The sequence below is a fragment of the Tupaia chinensis genome, unplaced genomic scaffold (assembly GCF_000334495.1).
Source record: "Tupaia chinensis unplaced genomic scaffold, TupChi_1.0 Scaffold000364_1, whole genome shotgun sequence".
In the NCBI taxonomy this organism is placed as follows: domain Eukaryota; kingdom Metazoa; phylum Chordata; class Mammalia; order Scandentia; family Tupaiidae; genus Tupaia; species Tupaia belangeri.
The window spans coordinates 1,366,479-1,383,674 of NW_006159861.1; positions in this window are offsets into that span (position 1 = coordinate 1,366,479).

Below are 17,196 nucleotides of genomic sequence, written 5' to 3' on the forward strand. Positions count from 1 at the left end.
ATAGGGCGCGTGCGCTCGCCAGACAGACAGAGAGAGACATAGAGACAGAAAGGGAGAAATCACCCCCCAGGGGGGATGGTCACGCCGCAATCCCTTCTCCTCCATTCTCCTCTCGGGATCTTGGGCACGCACGCACACGTGCCCGGCGTGAGTTTTAAGCCACCGGGTCCGGGACGCGAACTGCGGTCGACTACATGGGAGTCCAGCAACATAGCCATTACGCTAACTGCTGGTTCCCCAACTTTATCACTTTTTATATTCTCAAATTTGGAGAAAAATTGCAATAGCGACGAGAATTCTGATATGCACGTTTCTCGGTTGTTTGCCCCATTTACACTCACTTTTTCTCTTTCTCGGAATCACTTGCAAGTTGTAGGTATTAAGTCCCTTCACTTCTAAATATTTCCAGGTGTGTTTGTTAAAATATTGATATTTTCTTAAATAGAAATACAGTTATCACATTTGGGAATTTATGTATTGTTAAAGCAATATTGTCTGATTAAAAGCTCATGTATGTCGGCCAGTAGATGGCATGGTGGTTAAGGCACTGGACTCTTACATAGCTGACCGCAGTTCAAGGTCAGGACCTGGCAGCTTGCTTTCTCATTTTCTCTTTGTGTCTCTCTCTGGTCAGTGCATGTACCCTAAAGAAAATTTAAAAAATAATGATAATAAAAAATAAATAATTCTTTGATTTAGAATTATTTAATTTTTTTCACTATTATGCTTATTTAATTTGTTGTAGGGCATGTGCACTCACCAGAATGAGATAGAGAACAGGAAAGTGAAAAAGAAAACTTCCAGGCCCAGGACTTGAACTGCTGTCAGCCATGTGGGAGTAACAACACCTTACCCACCAAGCAATCTGTTTTTCCCCTATAAATAAATATATATATATATAGTTTTAAAAAGCTCATATACAAAATTTATTCAACATCCTAAAACAGCTGAACTTTTCCCTCTCGTCTAGGACTAGCCTAAAATCACACATGATACTTCTGTGTCATATCTCTTTAGCCAAATTCAATCTGAAACTATGACTTTCTTTTCTTCCAACATCAACAATTATTTATGAAACAAAAAAATTTATTGTCAGAGGGAGCATGCAATCCCAGATTGAGCAAGGGAGAGAGAGAGAGAGAGAGGCACCCTCTGATGGCATGCTGTCCTGTTGCAGTCCCTCTTCCTCCGTTTCTCCATCTCATCAAGACCTTGGGCACGCATGCACATGCACCCAGCACTTTTCTCAAGGTGCTGATGGTGGGATGGAACTGCAGTCGGCCCTGGGGTTCTGGCTCTCTTTGCATAGCCCCCAGCTACTACCCGCCCATGGATCTGGTTTGCATTCACATTTTAAAGAATATAGGACAACTGTATTGTAGAATGTCTCTTAATTTGGATTCTTCTGAAGTTAACTCATGATAGAGCTGGGTTATTAGTGGCGAGAATATCACAGAAGGGTGATGTTAGCCCTGCAGTGAGTCATATCTCTGGCTGATTCGTTCCAACACTGATTGTATTAGATTTGATTAGTTAAAGCTGTGGCTGCCATGAATCTATACTGTAATGTTGCTATTTCATTCTTTGTAATTAATCAGTAGTTTGCAGAAATTTACACAGGGTATAGGGTATATGAAAATATTTAGTCATCAACCAAACTTTTGTTGCTGTTTTTTTTGTTTGTTTTGTTTTTAATTCTCTTTTGCCATAGGGCACATACACACTCTGGAGACAGAGAGGTAGTGAAAAGGGAAGTAAAAAATCACCCCCCAGGGAGGACAGCCATGCCAGTTCCTTCTCTTCTTTTCTCCTCTAGGGATTTTGGGTGAATATGCACGTGCCTAGCATGATTTTCAAGCCACCAGATCCAGAACTCTAACCATGGTTGGCCATGTGGGAATCTAGCCGCCTTAACCACCATGCCACCTACTGCCCCTATCAACCAAACTTTTACTAATTGTAGCATCCGTTGATGAGTTCCTGATTCAATTACTTGTTCTTAATTTTTCAGTTAACATTCTACTATAAGAGGTTTTCCTTACCTACTTGTTTATTTACATTAGTATAGAAATATGGATTCCTATTTTATTCATAGGTTATAATTTAATACTATTATTATCTACATTGAATGTTCAAATTTATACAGAATTGGAAGTAGAAGCCCCCTTCAAGCTGGTTTGCTTAACATTACCATCACCATTCTTGGAGAATTTCCTTCTTCTGACCCAAAATGTTACTGGTTTACTTTGTACTGTTTTCCTGTCCAAGACTTGGAATCACTCTTCTCTAAGAAAGTCTGGCTTCGTTTAAGTGAATCATGGAATTTATTAATAATAACCATGCTCTGACTGATTGGTGTGCTGATCGCTATTGGCATGTTACTGCTTCTAGGCAAAGTGAAGATTTATGTACACAGAACATGCTAATGCCACACATGCATACATGCACACACACACACACACACATACACACATATACACACTGCTTTTATTTCTTTATCCATTTGAATTTACCTGTATGTGATAAATTTAGTCCGTACAGGTGCTTCCATCACCAAATCAACAATGCAATGTGCAGTTCAGGATCTTCTTTCCATAGCTGTAACTCACTTCTGCCATGTGAAAAACATGGCTCCCATCCTTCTCCAATTGTATGCTTATTTGCTTTACTCTAGTTTACAGATAGAATAGTTTCCAAGTTTCCATCTCAGAGAAAAGCAAAGTTAGTAACTAGAATTCCATATATTTTTAAAGTTACCTTTAGGTATGTTTTAGATAAAGTGAAAGGCACCCATCTTAAGTGTTCAATTTGATGAGCTTGATCAATGTTCCACCCTGTCAAGAAACATTTCCCTCACTCCAGAAATGCTCCCGTGTCTCTGACACTCAGTCTCCACCCTCAGGGGTGATTGCTTTTTTCAGATTAGTTCAACAGATTCGTTTTGACTCTTCTAGAACTTCATACTAGTGAAATTATCAAGTGTGTCCAACTTTCTCGACGTGTCTATGAGATTCAACCATGGTAGTGTCTACATAATGTATGCCTCTTCTTGCTGAGTGGGATGCCATAGTATGACTCTGTGAGGTACAACTTGTTCATTCATTTTTCTGCTGATGAACATCTGGGTTGTTTCTAGATTTGGGTTACGAACATTGTTACATGTGTGATTACATGTATATATATATATATATATACGTGTGTGTATATTAAAATTTGTTAGAGGGTATATGTGCTCAATAAAGACAGAGAGGAAGAAACAGTGAGAGCATGGCCACATCACGATCTCTTTTCTTTTCAGGAGTTTTGGGCACCTCTGCACCAGGCCTGGTGTGTTTTCAGGCTGCTATGAACAGGACTCAAACTGTACAGTTGGCCGCATAAGATTGAGCCACCTTAACCACCATTTCACTGGCGCAGTGATATATATTGTGTAGAAGGCTTCTTGTGACTATATATTTTCATTTCTTTGGTATAAATCCTACCACTAGAATTTTGGTGTATAGATTAGGTTAAACTACTACATAAAGTAGGTATAGATTGTGTTAAACTACTACAGGTATTTATTCAGAATTTTCTTTTATTCCTATCTTTTTTTTTAATTTTATTTTTTGGAGAGGTTTTTGCTCACCAGAATGACAGAGAGAGACAGAGAGAAAGAAAGTGAGAAATCACCCCCCCAGGGAGGATGGCCATGCCGCAATCCCTTCTCCTCCATTCTTCTCTCGGGACTTGGGATCTTGGGCATGCACACAGTCGTACCTGGTGTGAGTTTAAGCCACTGGGTCCAGGACTGGAACCATGGTTGACTACGTGGGAGTCCAGTGAGTGACATAGCCATTATGCTAACTGCTGGTTCCTATTCCTATCTTTTTCTAAGTAAGCACAGCAGTGAAGTCTTTTTTTTTTTTTTTTTTTTTTGTAGTTTTTCCTATAGAGCACATGTTGTTGGAGAGAAAGAGGGAGAGATAGAAAGAAGGAAAGTGAGAAATCATTCCCCAGGGTGGATGGCCATGCCATAATCCCTCACAATCCGTTCTCTTCCATTCTTCTGTTGAGAGTTTGAGCATGCATGTACACATGCCCGTTATGATTTTCAAGCCACCAGACCTGGGACTGGAACTGCGGTCAGCCCTGTGGGAGGCAGCACCTTAACCACCACGCCACCTGCTGGCCCCAGCAGTGAATCCTACTAACATCTCAGACTATATTGAACCATTTGTATAGCCACTTTTAAATGAGTTATTTTTAAAAGTTTCTTTTTTCAATATCTTATATTAATACCAGAATATTTATTGTTATTTAATATGGAACAGCTGATGCAAAAAGGTATTTCATGAAAAATCAAAACCAGCTATAATCTGGATGTTTATACATAAGATAAAGGACACCCTTTGCTCAGTATTCCTTATGGATGAGTTGCCGATACACTTAAAACTACATATTTGAAAATTACTTTCTGAAACCACATAGGAAAAATGCCTATAAAAATTAATGATTAATTGTGCAGAAGTATGCATGCTATTCCAGTTAATTATAAACTAAGAAAGGAATGAGAACAAGTAGGTTATTAGTCCAAATCTGAAGAAAGCTCTATGGGCTAAATGCCATCGCTCTAGAAAATAAATCCTGCCATACAACACTCAGAATGAACACAGTAAATCTCAAGGGTCGGAAACTGTGTCTTGTGGGAGAAAATCCCATTAAAGGAGATTTGAATGACTTTAAAAGAAGGTCCATGGTCGTGTTAACTGCCATTACAGTGAAGGATATTTCTGTTTCTCGTTTTATTATATTTGTATCAAATTCTATGATTTTTGTTTATGATCAATAACCAATTTATTCTGAAAATTCTAAAAGGTTCCAACCTGGTGTGCTCAGAATAATAAAGGCTTACTGGAATGGAGTCATCCCTATTCAAATGAGCCTGCGAGTCATCAATTTTCGGAGGCCCCGACGTGCTTGTTCTATTTATCACTGTCCTTTGTCTAATGGAGATTAGGTTTCTGCTGTAGTGTAAGTCAGACATCACGTTTAGATTAGAGGCCTTTTCTGCCACCAGATGTATCTTTACAGGAGCCAGTACTGTGTAGTGTTACCCACAGTCAGCTGAGAGATTCAGCGGGGAGAGGTAACAGACAGCTCTTCACTGTTCATGCTCATGATTAACGACTAAGTTTACTGGTCTTGAAAACTATTTCATTAAAACAATGTTTAAGCATTTTTGAAAATCAATACAATATCAGGCCTGCAGTGGGCATGATGGTTAAGGCTGCTAGGTCCCACGTGGCTAACTGTGTGATTCAAGTTCATGAAGAACATACTAGGCACATGTGTGTGCCCAAAATCCTGAGAGGAGAGAAGAGGAGAAGGGACTGTGGTGTAGTCAGCTACCCTGGTGGAGCGGGAGGTGATTTCCTCATTTTTCTTTCTCTATCCCTTTTGTCCCTCTTCAGCAAGTGCACATAGCCTATATCAGACTGAAATAAAAACACAAATAAAAGTAAACATGTTTAACGCAATACACAAATATATAACACGACACATATGTAATAGTAATCATCACTGCTTTCACACCCCCTGACAATTCAGCGCTCTAGCCATTCAGTGTTCAGTTAGCAAGCACTTCATGCATTCATTTTGCCCAATATTTATATCCTACTATTTCTTCATATGGCTTTGACTTTTATCTTCAGTACAAACTGAGATGGTGTTTACTTCAAAAATACATATTTGGGACCAGTAGGTGGGGTGGCGATCAAAGCCCTGGACTCCCAAATGGTCAACCATGGTTTGAGTCCTGGACCTAGAAGTTTCAAAATCACACTGTGTATGTGCGTGTGTGTGTGTGTGTCCATAATCCCAGGTGGAGAAGGGATTGCAGCACGGTCATCTCTTCTACCACGACCACCCCTGCGGTGGATGATTTCTTACCTTCCCTCTCACTGTCTCTCTCTTTGTCTCTCCCTCTCTCTCTGTCTCTCTCTCTCTCATGATTACATTCATCCAATGGCAAAAACCTAAAAAAAAAATAAACTATGTTTATCGTTTTTATATGTATTTTCTTTGACTCTAAACCTTTTCTACCCATGTTGCTTGTATATGACTAAATTCCGATTTAGAGCTTTCAGAGATTTCAGTATCTTTAATGTTTAGAAGTTCTAAAACTGATTAGTTAACTGTAGTTATTTCTCACAGAAGATTTTTCTTTACCTCAGAATGTTAGCAGAAAATCTACATACTTGTTTTCAGAGAAAGCTAGTTCTTTCTTTTGTAAGTGCTGCTGCTATTACTGGTTTTGCTTTTATTTCACTGACACTGGCCAATACCCAATGAAACCTGTCTAAAATTCTCTTCCTTGGTGAGTTTTATTTTTGTTTTGTTTTGTTTGTTTGTTTGTTTAGATTTTTGCAACAGAGTGCATGCAGAGAGACAGAGAGAGAGAGACGGAGAGAGGGAAAGTGAGAAATCACCCACCAGGGGTGATGCCACACCACAATCTCTTCTCTTTCACTCTGCTCCCAGGATTTTGGTGCAATTCTCGAGCCGGGACTTGACCACAGTTGACCATGTGGAGTCCAGTGCCTTAACCACCACACTACCTGCTAGTGGCTATGGGGGCCACCCTCTGCACACACACACACCTGTGAATATTTTTAAGTGTTCAATTTTTTTCCATAGCTGCATTTTTTCAGAGCTGCAAGTTCAATATATTCGTGTCTATAATTTTTTAATAAAGAATTATTTCATTTAACTTTCTTTATTTTAATTTGATCGGGGTGGGGGAAGAGAGAGAAAGCAAGCAGCCAGGTCCAGGACTTAAACCATAGTTGGCCATGTGGGAGTCCAGCACCTTTAACCATCATGCCACCTATTAGCCCCTCATGCCTATAATGTGATAAAAATGATTGACTGCCTTCTCAGGGAAGCCATTGCAGCAGGTGCATACACATCCTCCGTCCTTGTGGAACTAGAGTGAGAAGCACTAACGAATTCATCCCACAGCTAATTCCCTACATTTGTAGAAAATGCCATGAAGGGAAAGCGGTGTTCTATGAATGCAAAATAAGGTCTGTCACCTAAGCATAACTAATTCGTCACCACCAGAATCTTCATATTGGCAAGCTACCAACATATAAAAAAATCGATTAGAGACCTTGACTTGCCATTTTATATCAAATATAGCATATTTAAAATACAGATTCACTCAAAATTTAGCAAATGAGCCTTAAACATATTCCAGTAGCTGTCTCTGTGCTAAGATAAGAGACAGCAGGAAATGTCTGTCTTTTAGAAACTCACAGATTAAAGAGAAGTGACATACGTGCACTTTTTACACTAACAGAACATGGCAAGTCCTCTTCTAGAATAAAGAATACTATAGGGGCCAGAAAGGGTCATGGTGGTTAAGGTGCTAAACTTCCACATGACCAACGATGGTTTGAGTCCCAGATCTGGTGGCTTGCTTTCTTGCTTTCTTTCTTTCTCTCTGGTGAAATAAAAATTATAATAATAATAATAATAAATTAAATTAAATTAAATAATTATTTCTAAAAAGAGTACTACAGACTGAATTGTTTCCACCTCAAAAATCATAGTTGAATCCTTCATCCACAATATTATGGTATTTGGAGATGGGTCTCTGGGAGGTAATCGTGGTTCGATGGAGACCTGAGTGTGGCCCCTCGAAATGGGATTAGTGCCTTTACAGGAAGAGACATCAGAGGGCTCTACCCCGTGCTCTTCAGGACGAGAGTGCAGTGAGAAAGGAGCTGAGTGCACGTCAGGAAGAGAGCCCTCAGCCCTCTGCAAGTTCGATATCTTTGTGCCTCACAGAGAGCCCTCAGCTGTGCCGGCTCTGGTCTCACGCTCTGGTCTCCAAAATGTTGAGAAATAAACGTTGGTTATTGAAATCGCCCAGTCTGTGGTACTTTGTTATGGCAGTCCAAGCTGATCGATGGAATGCGCAAACTGCATTAGTGACTCAGGGAAGAATAATGAGTTTTGTTTGGCTAAAGCAGAGCAAAGACAAAAAGCAAAGAAGCCTCTAAAAAAGAAAGCAATATTTAAATTTAGCCTTGAAGGGTGATTAAAATCTCACCGTGTAGAGATGCTGGAGAAAGGTCTCTCAAGCAAAAACTATCTTCAGACTAAAGATAGGAGAAGGAGGTAGTTAAAAATGAATTCCAGGGGCCAGCAGGTGGCATGGCAGTTAAGGCACTGGACTCCCAAATGACTGACCGCGGTTCGAGTCCTGGACCTGTGCGTGCTTGCCTATCATCTCAGGAGGTGAGTGGAGAAGGGACTGCAGGGCGGCCATTGCCCCTGGAGGAGTGATTTCTGTTTTCCTGTCTATCTCTAGTGAGTACACATGTTCTATGACAAAAGACTTAAAAAAAAGTCTATAGTTTTACCTGTAGCAAGGTGAATAGTAATATCACAAACTATTAGGAAATAGGAGAAGAAAAAGAAAAGAGGTGGCTTCTACTAAACAGAATGGAGCAACACGAGACTAAATTTGACCACGGTGACTAAGTTAACACTAAGCAATTACAAAGCACATGTTGAACTCAGAAGAGAAGAAATTCGAAAACTACTTTCAATGTTTCGTATGGTGTTATTGTGTGATTATGAGGCTGTGTGTATGTTAGGTTTTCTATTCTGGTCATTTGTTCAGGGCCATGGCGTCTATCTGCCGTGTGCTGATGGACTAGCGTGAAGCTAAATCCTTCCCTGAGACTTGCCTTCAGCAAGGGGCTGCTCTGATCGAAATCACATCTCCCTTTTGGGGGTGGGGGGTGAATGCCTGCAGACAGTGACAGGGTCTTACAGAGTTTGGAGACTTGGCATCTTTATCTAATTTTACAACAACTCTGAAGGCCACCTCAAGCTTCAGATCATCTGGTAAATTGGTCGAGGACTCGGCTGCGACTGCAGCAACAGCCGTTGTATCCTGCCTTCCACACATTCTTACAGCACATCTCCCGAGAGCACAACCCAATCACCTTGTCTTTGCAAACCTTTACTTCCAGAAAACCCTAGACAGAATCTCAGTGCACCCCTCTGCAGTACCAGTGCAGACCCCAGAACACCCGTGTGAAGGCGTGCCAGCCTTGCTGGGGGTGAGGGAAACTGCTGAGAATGCTGCAGGGTCCGGATAATATCACAGATGTAACATCAAGACAATCGCGTGTACCCGGGATGGGATGCTGAGGATGCTGAATAGTACGGGACAGAAAAAAAAAAATCTGAGAGTTGGAGAAGGGCAAGTTTATCAGTCTGAGAATACTGTCCTGTGAAGCAGGATTTAACGCCCTGGCATCTACCCAGAGAGATTATACTAATCCTCCCTTAGGATGGCCTTTGGGACATGAAAAAAAATTACTAACCTCAACTAAAGTAAGTAGAAACACCGAAGTTGTCAAATAGATGTCAGGAAAAAGGGACTAAAGGGGTCAGAGCAGTGGGCGTTCGGAATTGGACATACTACACATGGCAGGATAAGTAGCTGACAGCGTGTCAGACAACAGCGTAACACAGAATAAACTGGGAAGGGGAACAGAAGCTCTTGAAAAGTTTAATGATAATTCTTATTATCCCTAGGCAAATAATGACAGAAGGGGGTGTTATAGACCTGGTTATCCTGATAGTTATTAGGATAACGGGGCCTCAGATCAACCAACGCTAGGAGGCAGAATGTGCCACATGACAAAACGAGAGGCTATGGGAGGCTGACCGCAGGTGAAGGTTCTAGGTTCATGTCGAGAGAGCTCCTTGAGTATGTTGGCACTTGCACGCCCACGATCTGGGCCAGCTGGGTTTGGGGCTGACCTGGAGCACCAAGACCATCTCGGGGGTGCTATCTCTCTGTCTCTGTCTATGCATCATGCTTGCTGTTGCTCTCACCAATGGAAAAATTGCATAAATAACACTCTAAACAAGGAAAAAATAATAAAGGAGGCGTTGTGCTTAGAAGGAGGATAAATGCAATCGTGACAATAAGTGGTAAGACGTGAATAGCAGGGCCAGCAGATGGCGCAGCGGTCACTGGACTCCCACATGGATGACTGTGGTTCAAGTCCTGGACCCAGTGGCTTGAAACTTAGTTTGGGTGCATGTGCATGCGTGCTCAAAGTCCAAGGTGAAGAATGGAGGAGAAGGGATCGTGGCATAGCCATTCCCCGTGAGTGATTTCTCACTTTCTCTCTCACCGTCTCTGTCTCTCTCTCCAGAGAGTATAAACACTCTAAGGCAAACCCCTCCCCATCAAAAAAAAGATGTAAGTAGCAGACAGGGGAGCTTTTATTCACAATGAAATATGAAGACAGTCCATAGAAAATGGTCCTTGAAGGAAAATGATCAGGCAGTCAACAAGAGTTTTATCTAATTTACACAAAGGTTAAAAAAGGATGATCAACGGACATAGGAAAGCTATCTATAAAAAAGTTACATCCTGGGCCAGCCAAGTAGCATAGTGGTTAAGACAGCTGGATCTCACATGGTGGCCTGTGTGGTTGGAGTCCCAGACCCAGAAGTTTGAAAGAACCAGACAGGTGCATACCTGGGCCTGTGTGCCCAAAATCCCCAGAGGAGAGTGGAGAAGGGACTGCAGTGTGGCCATGCCCCCTGGGAAGTGCTTTCTCACTTTCCCTCTTTCTCCTTGTCTCTCTCTGGTGAGCACATATGCCCTATAGCGAATATTTTTAAAAAAAATAGTCCCATTCTCTTCCGGATTCTAGATTGAATTAGTTTTTTTATTGTTTGTTTTTGTTTTTGTTTTGGAGAGGTTTTTGCTATAGAGCGCGTGTGCTCGCCAGACAGACAGAGAGAGACAGAGAGACAGAAAGCGAGAAATCACCCCCCAGGGGGGATGGCAGTGCTGCAATCCCTTCTCCTCCATTCTCCTCTCGGGATCTTGGGCACACATGCACACGCGCCCGGTGTGAGTTTTAAGCCACCAGGTCCAGGACGTGAACCGCAGTTGACTACATGGGAGTCCAGCGACATAGCCATTACATTAACTGCTGGTCCCTGAATTAGTTTTTAGAGTATAGACCCACTGACTAAAAGAGAGGCTAGTCTAGGTGAAGGACAGTTATCCACTGACAAACTCAGTAGTAAGCTTCTAGCATTTGACCAAGGTGATCTACAGCCATTTGTTTGCGTAAGCTGAGCACTAGCAGAAAGGAAATATACAGATCTTTTAAAGACAGATGTAAACTTAACACCACAAAAAAGATCAGTAAACGTTAAAATAAAGAGATATGAAGTATTCATACAGAAGCACTGGAGAAAAAAATGACGGGACGTATAAAATAAGGAGATAGATTGATGGTAGATTTATTCAGAGAACTGTAGGATGGTTCTAAGAAGTCTAAGATGAGTATGACTAGAGTTATTGAGAGGAGATTTACAAAATTGAAAGAGTAATGAACTAATTTTTCCAGTTGGCTTGCAAGCTCCAGGTCAAATGTTCTAGAAATATAGCACATCCCAACTAGGTAGAGTGAAAGACCAAAACAAAACAAGAGCTTAGGCTTCAATTTCAGATTTCATAAAGTCACTTTTATTTTCATTTTTGAATTGTCAGAGGGCACATGCACTCACCAAAGAGAGACAGAGACAAAGAAGGAGAGGAAGAGAGCGCCCCGTAAAGGGCCGGGTCACGGGTAATTCCTTCTCCACTTCTCCGTCCCACTGGGATTTGGTGCACACATGCACATGTGCCACGGGGACTAGGATTTGAACCATTTTTGACCATGTGAAATGTGGACTGTTAAGCACTAGGCTATGGGGCCAGTGCATAAAATTAGTTTTAAAGAGAAAATTTTAAAAGTGATAAAAGAAAAAAGAGAGACCTTTTTTTTTTGGAGAGGTTTTTGCTATAGAGTGCATGTGCTCGCCAGAAAGAGAGAGACAGAAAGACAGAAAGTGAGAAATCACTCCCCAGGGGGGATGGCCACACTGCAATCCCTTCTCCTCCATTCTCCTCTCGGGATCTTGGGCATGCACGCACATGCGCCCGGCGTGAGTTTAAGCCACTGGGTCCGGGACTTGAACCACTGTCGGCTACATGGGAGTTCAGCGACATAGCCATTATACCAACTTCTAATCCCAAGAGAGAATTTTTAATCAGAACTAAAGCAAGCTAAAATATTTTGGAAGAACATTAAGGAAAGGCTGCTGAAAAGTCTGTAGACTAGAATTCTGTATCTAACAAAAACACATTTGAAAAGAGAAGGTAAAATAAAAGACATTTTCAGAAAAAAAAAAAAAAAAGCTTAACAAATTAATCATCCAAAGACACGCACTTTTGGAAAGTTTAAAGAGACCATGCCATACAGTGGCGCTGTGGTGAAACATTCCATTCCGGGAGGCCAGCCTCATAAAAGGTCTGGGTTTGTGTCTGGAGGCCTCCCTGAGTGTGCCATGACCAGAGCTGGCTGAAACTGGGGGTGGATTGTAGTGTCAAAATCCTGCTGGGCATGCTCTGTCTGTCTCTCTTTGTCTCTCTTATTCATAGAAGAAATAAATAAATGTTTTAAAAAGAGGATAGTTTAAACCATGTTTCTTCAGGTTAAAGAAATGTTAAACCTGAGTTTCACTGAGAAATAAGCCTCAATAGTAGCTATGCAGGTAAGTTAACTTTCAGTTTTCCTTAAAGTATACTTTACTGACAAGGGCAGCAGATAGTGTGGAGGACGAGGTGGCTGGATACCACATGGCCAGCTATGCAGTTGATGTCCTGGACCCAGCACCATGAAAAACACGCTGAGCACTTGCACGTGTGTGCTCGCTCAAAATCCTGAGAGGAGAGTGCAGAAGAAGGGATTCCTGAGTGCCATCCCATCTGGGGGGGATTTCTCACTTTTCTTCTCTCTCTGTGTCTGTCTTGAGCAAGCACATGCACCTGATAGCAAATAAATAAGTAAATAAGTAAGCAAATATATAAATAAAATATATTGTTTAAATAACAAGGTATGTTGGGTTTATAACATATGTGAACTGTATGACGATAATATAAAGAAGTATAAGATAGGATGTATACTATACATTTCTTACATTATATCTGAATTAGAATAATATTATTTAAAGATAGACTATGGGGACCAGCAGTTAGCATAATGGCTATGTTGCTTGACTCCCATGTAGTCAACCACGATTCGAGTCCCAGACCCGGTGGCTTAAGCTTATGCCAGGCGTGTGTGCGTGAGTGCCCAAGATCCCTAAAGGAGAATGGAGGAGAAGGGATTGCAGCGTGGCCACCTCCCCTGGGGGGTGATTTCTCACTTTCTGTCTCTCTGTCTCTCTCTGTCTTTCTGGCAAGTACACATGCCCTATAGCAAAAACCTCTCCTCAAAAAAAGAAAAAAAAAAAAAAGACTATGATAAGGTAGGATGCAAACCCTGGATCCCCCACCATATGAAACTTAATTTATCCACCATATTGAGAGAAATTGAATGGCAAGATAAATTTAAAGAGTCAAAAAACTGCAAAGAAAAAGAATGAAATATTAGGCTGTTGGAAAAGTCAGGCATATTTTTCTATGTTTTTCTGTGCAAAAATGTGACATGACTTTTCTTTCTTTTTTTTGGAGAGGTTTTTGCTATAGGGTGCATGTACTCGCCAGACAGACAGAGAGAGACAGAGAGACAGAAATCAAGAAATCACCCCCCAGGGGGGATGGCCATGCCACAATCCCTTCTCCTCCATTCTCCTCCCGGGATCTTGGGCATGCACGCACACGCGCCCGGCGTGAGTTTAAGCCACCGGGTCCGGGACACGAACCGTGGTCGACTACGTGGGAGTACAATGACATAGCCATTACACTAACTGCTGGTCCCTGACATGACTTTTCTGACAACCTAATACATAGGGCAAATCAAAAACAATCAGATAGCATTCTTACAGACAGCCACGTGGGCGGCCCATGGTGTGGTGGTGAAGGCAGCTGGATCCCACGTGGCCTACTCTGTAGCTGGAGACCTGGACCTGGCAGCCTGAGAGACATGCCACAAATATCCGCATGCATGACCAAACTCCCCAAAGGAGAGAGAAAGGGAGGGAAAGGGGTTGTGCTGTGACCACCCCCCTGAGGAGCCATTTCTCAACCCTCCTCTAAGAGCAAATGCTTCTTCCAAGTCATGCAGTCAATGCTCATGAATGTGAGGCAAGAATGAAGCTCTACTGTCAGTGCCAAACAGCAAGAAAAGCGAAACAAAACCACAGCCATGTAAAGGGACCGGCAGCAGAGCAGCAGCACACAATGCTCTGTGAGGCAGGGCTCACGTGGAAGGTGCTGGTTCACAGCCCGAGGCCTCCTCCTACACACTGGCCCGTGACACGTGCTGCTCCAGCGGGAGGAGGCAGGGGGCGGGTTGTGTGAAGGCCTTGCTGGGGGTGTCAGTCTCTTTCTCCACTTTTCTCTCTTATGAAAGAAAGAAATTAATTTAAAAAACTATTAGATTAATTATAAATGATCTAACCTTTTTAAATAAAACCCAGAAAATATTACACTGAATTAAAAGCTAAATCCAATTTTGTACCATCCAGAAGAAATGCATTTTAAACATGAAACTACAGATAACTTAAAAGTAAAAGATTAGGGGGCCCACAGATGGCGTAGTGTCACTGGACTCCCAAATGGCCGGCAGCAGTTTGAGTCCTGGGCCTGATGGTCTGAAATTCATGCTGGGTGTGCATGCATGTCCAAGATCCTAGGAGGAGAATGGAAGAGGAGGGATTGTGGCATGGCTATCTTCCCTGGGAGGTGATTTCTCACTTTCCCTCTCATCGCCTGTGTCTCTCCCCCTCAAGAGGGATGGCCACGCTGCAGTCTCTTCTCCTCCATTCTCTGCGTGGGGTATTAGGCACACACACGTATGTGCCTGGTGTGAGTTTGAAGCCACTGGGTCTGAGACTCGAACCATGGTTGACTATGTGGGAATCCAGTGACATAACCGTTTTTCCATCTGCTGGTTCCTAGAATATATTTTTAAACACTGATAAACTTCGTGCTAGAATGATGACATAAAGACAGTAAGAAAGTGAGAAACAGGAAAAAGTTCCAGTAACAGAATGAAAGATTCACAGTTATTCAAATTATAATAAAACAATACTTGAACGACTTTACAACAATAACTAATATTTTTATAAAATAATTATTTAAAAGAGGAATTACCAAAACTCACACAAAATATCAAGGAAGATTCTTGTAATTTGGAGGTAGGGAGAGATAGCACCATAACCACCACGCCACCTGCTGGTCCCAAAAACAACTTCAGGAAATATTTTAAGAGGGTGAGAAAATATGAGATCTGAACTCCAAGTGGGAATACTAGCATTTAATACCATAAAAAATACAGCACCATGCCAAGAGAGCATATTAATACAACTATTTTCTACACTTTAACACATGATTTAGAACTAAAAGAGAAAAGGCAGGGTAATATTTATTAAAGTTTTGACTTGCTTAACATTATCTGAGTTTTTCTGTTGCTGTTATTGTTTGGAATATATGATTCTTCTAGTTTTATTTACCCTTCAGGATTATCTTAACTTTATTAGACAATGACTGTAAAATGAAAATGAAAAGAATGCATCGTCTAAAGGGTACACTAGTTAAAGTTGTTTTTAGTGGAAGGAGGAAAACACATAAACAATTTAGCACTGACAGAATAATTTCAGCTGAGCCACTAATGACACTGTGGAAACCAAAGTCATAATCTGAGACTCAGGTAGCAAGATCTTCTGTTTGGAAAGTCTGCGGCTCCAGAAACAGCCCTTCCAGCCTTTTGATCCACAGAGCACAGGGTCCTTTTACACACTGTAAAACTGCACACCAGTCACTAATGAAAGGTTGCATTTCTGTAGTCAGTTTTTTTAACAGCCACTAACAACCATCCAGGGCTAATGACTCTCTTCATCTGCCACAGTAAATGGAGCCAGGGACATATTTAATGGCACAGCAAGAACTGAAGACAAAAAATGGTGATGTGAAAATCTCATGAAACAGAAGATGTCTTCCATTCGAGAAGAAAACTCAAGATCATGGAAGTCTGAGGTCAGGGCTTAGACAAAAATGAAAAAGGCAAATTATTTTCCCAAATACGAAGTGTAAAGATTTTAATATTCCCTTTGACATAATTTCCAAATCTGTGAGAGAAACTCTGACTATCCCTGGTGGATTTGGGGAGATCGGGATTCTTCCTCCTCCTCACCCCATCACATAGAGACAAAAAACACCAAATTGCTAATTTATATCAATTAGACCTCTTCACCTGCAAGCAACGGAATCAACTAATGGTGGCCTAAACAATGAGGAAAATGTTCTACCTGGTCTCACAAGCTGTGTAGAGGTGGGCTCTCCAGGGGCGGTTACCTCAGTGGCTCTTTGTGAGGGTCGTCGGTCTCCAGCAACCTCTTGCTTTTCCCTAACTTTGTCAGTAAAACAATAAACAGACATTTCTGGCACTTGGGCCTCACGTGGTAATATCAAAAGCCAATTCCAACCCAACTGATCCCCTTTTTCTTAATTATGAGGAAACTCTTCCCAGAAGTCTATGACTTTAATTCCTTTGTTTCATTTTTCTGTTGCATGGCCATGTCTTACAAATCACCAATCAGGAACAGACTAATAACGATCTGTCTAAACTAGCGAACACTCGCCCCTGGGGTGAGGAAGTATAAAGCTACATGAGCAACGAGTTTCTAAATAAAGGCAGAATCTCATCAGCAAGGCCAAAGGCATGACTAAGGACTATTGAGAAGACCAGGCATGGCATGAAAGCGATGGTCAGAAAGGCTGATTCACAGGGCATTTTGTTAACATCAGCTTCTGTCACTGTCCTGTGCAAGCCACTTGGATGGGAAATACCGTAAACGGCACCAGTCTTAGCCCACCCACTCTCCAGACTACCCACTCTACCTATATATAGCCAATCCAATCATTAAGTAGGATAGTCAGCCATTAGGTGCAGCTTTAATTTCTTCCCTTCCCTTTAATCCTTTTTCTCTCGTCAGCTTATTTGCCTTTCTCTAGCAGGATAAATTATTAATGACCTGTTTCCAGCCTCAACCACTTTCAAAATTTTTTTCACATTGTTATCAAATAAATTTTTCTTTCTTTTTTTTATTAATAGAAAAATTTTAGACAGAGAGTGATAGAGAGACAGAAAGCGAGAAATCACTTCCCCACCC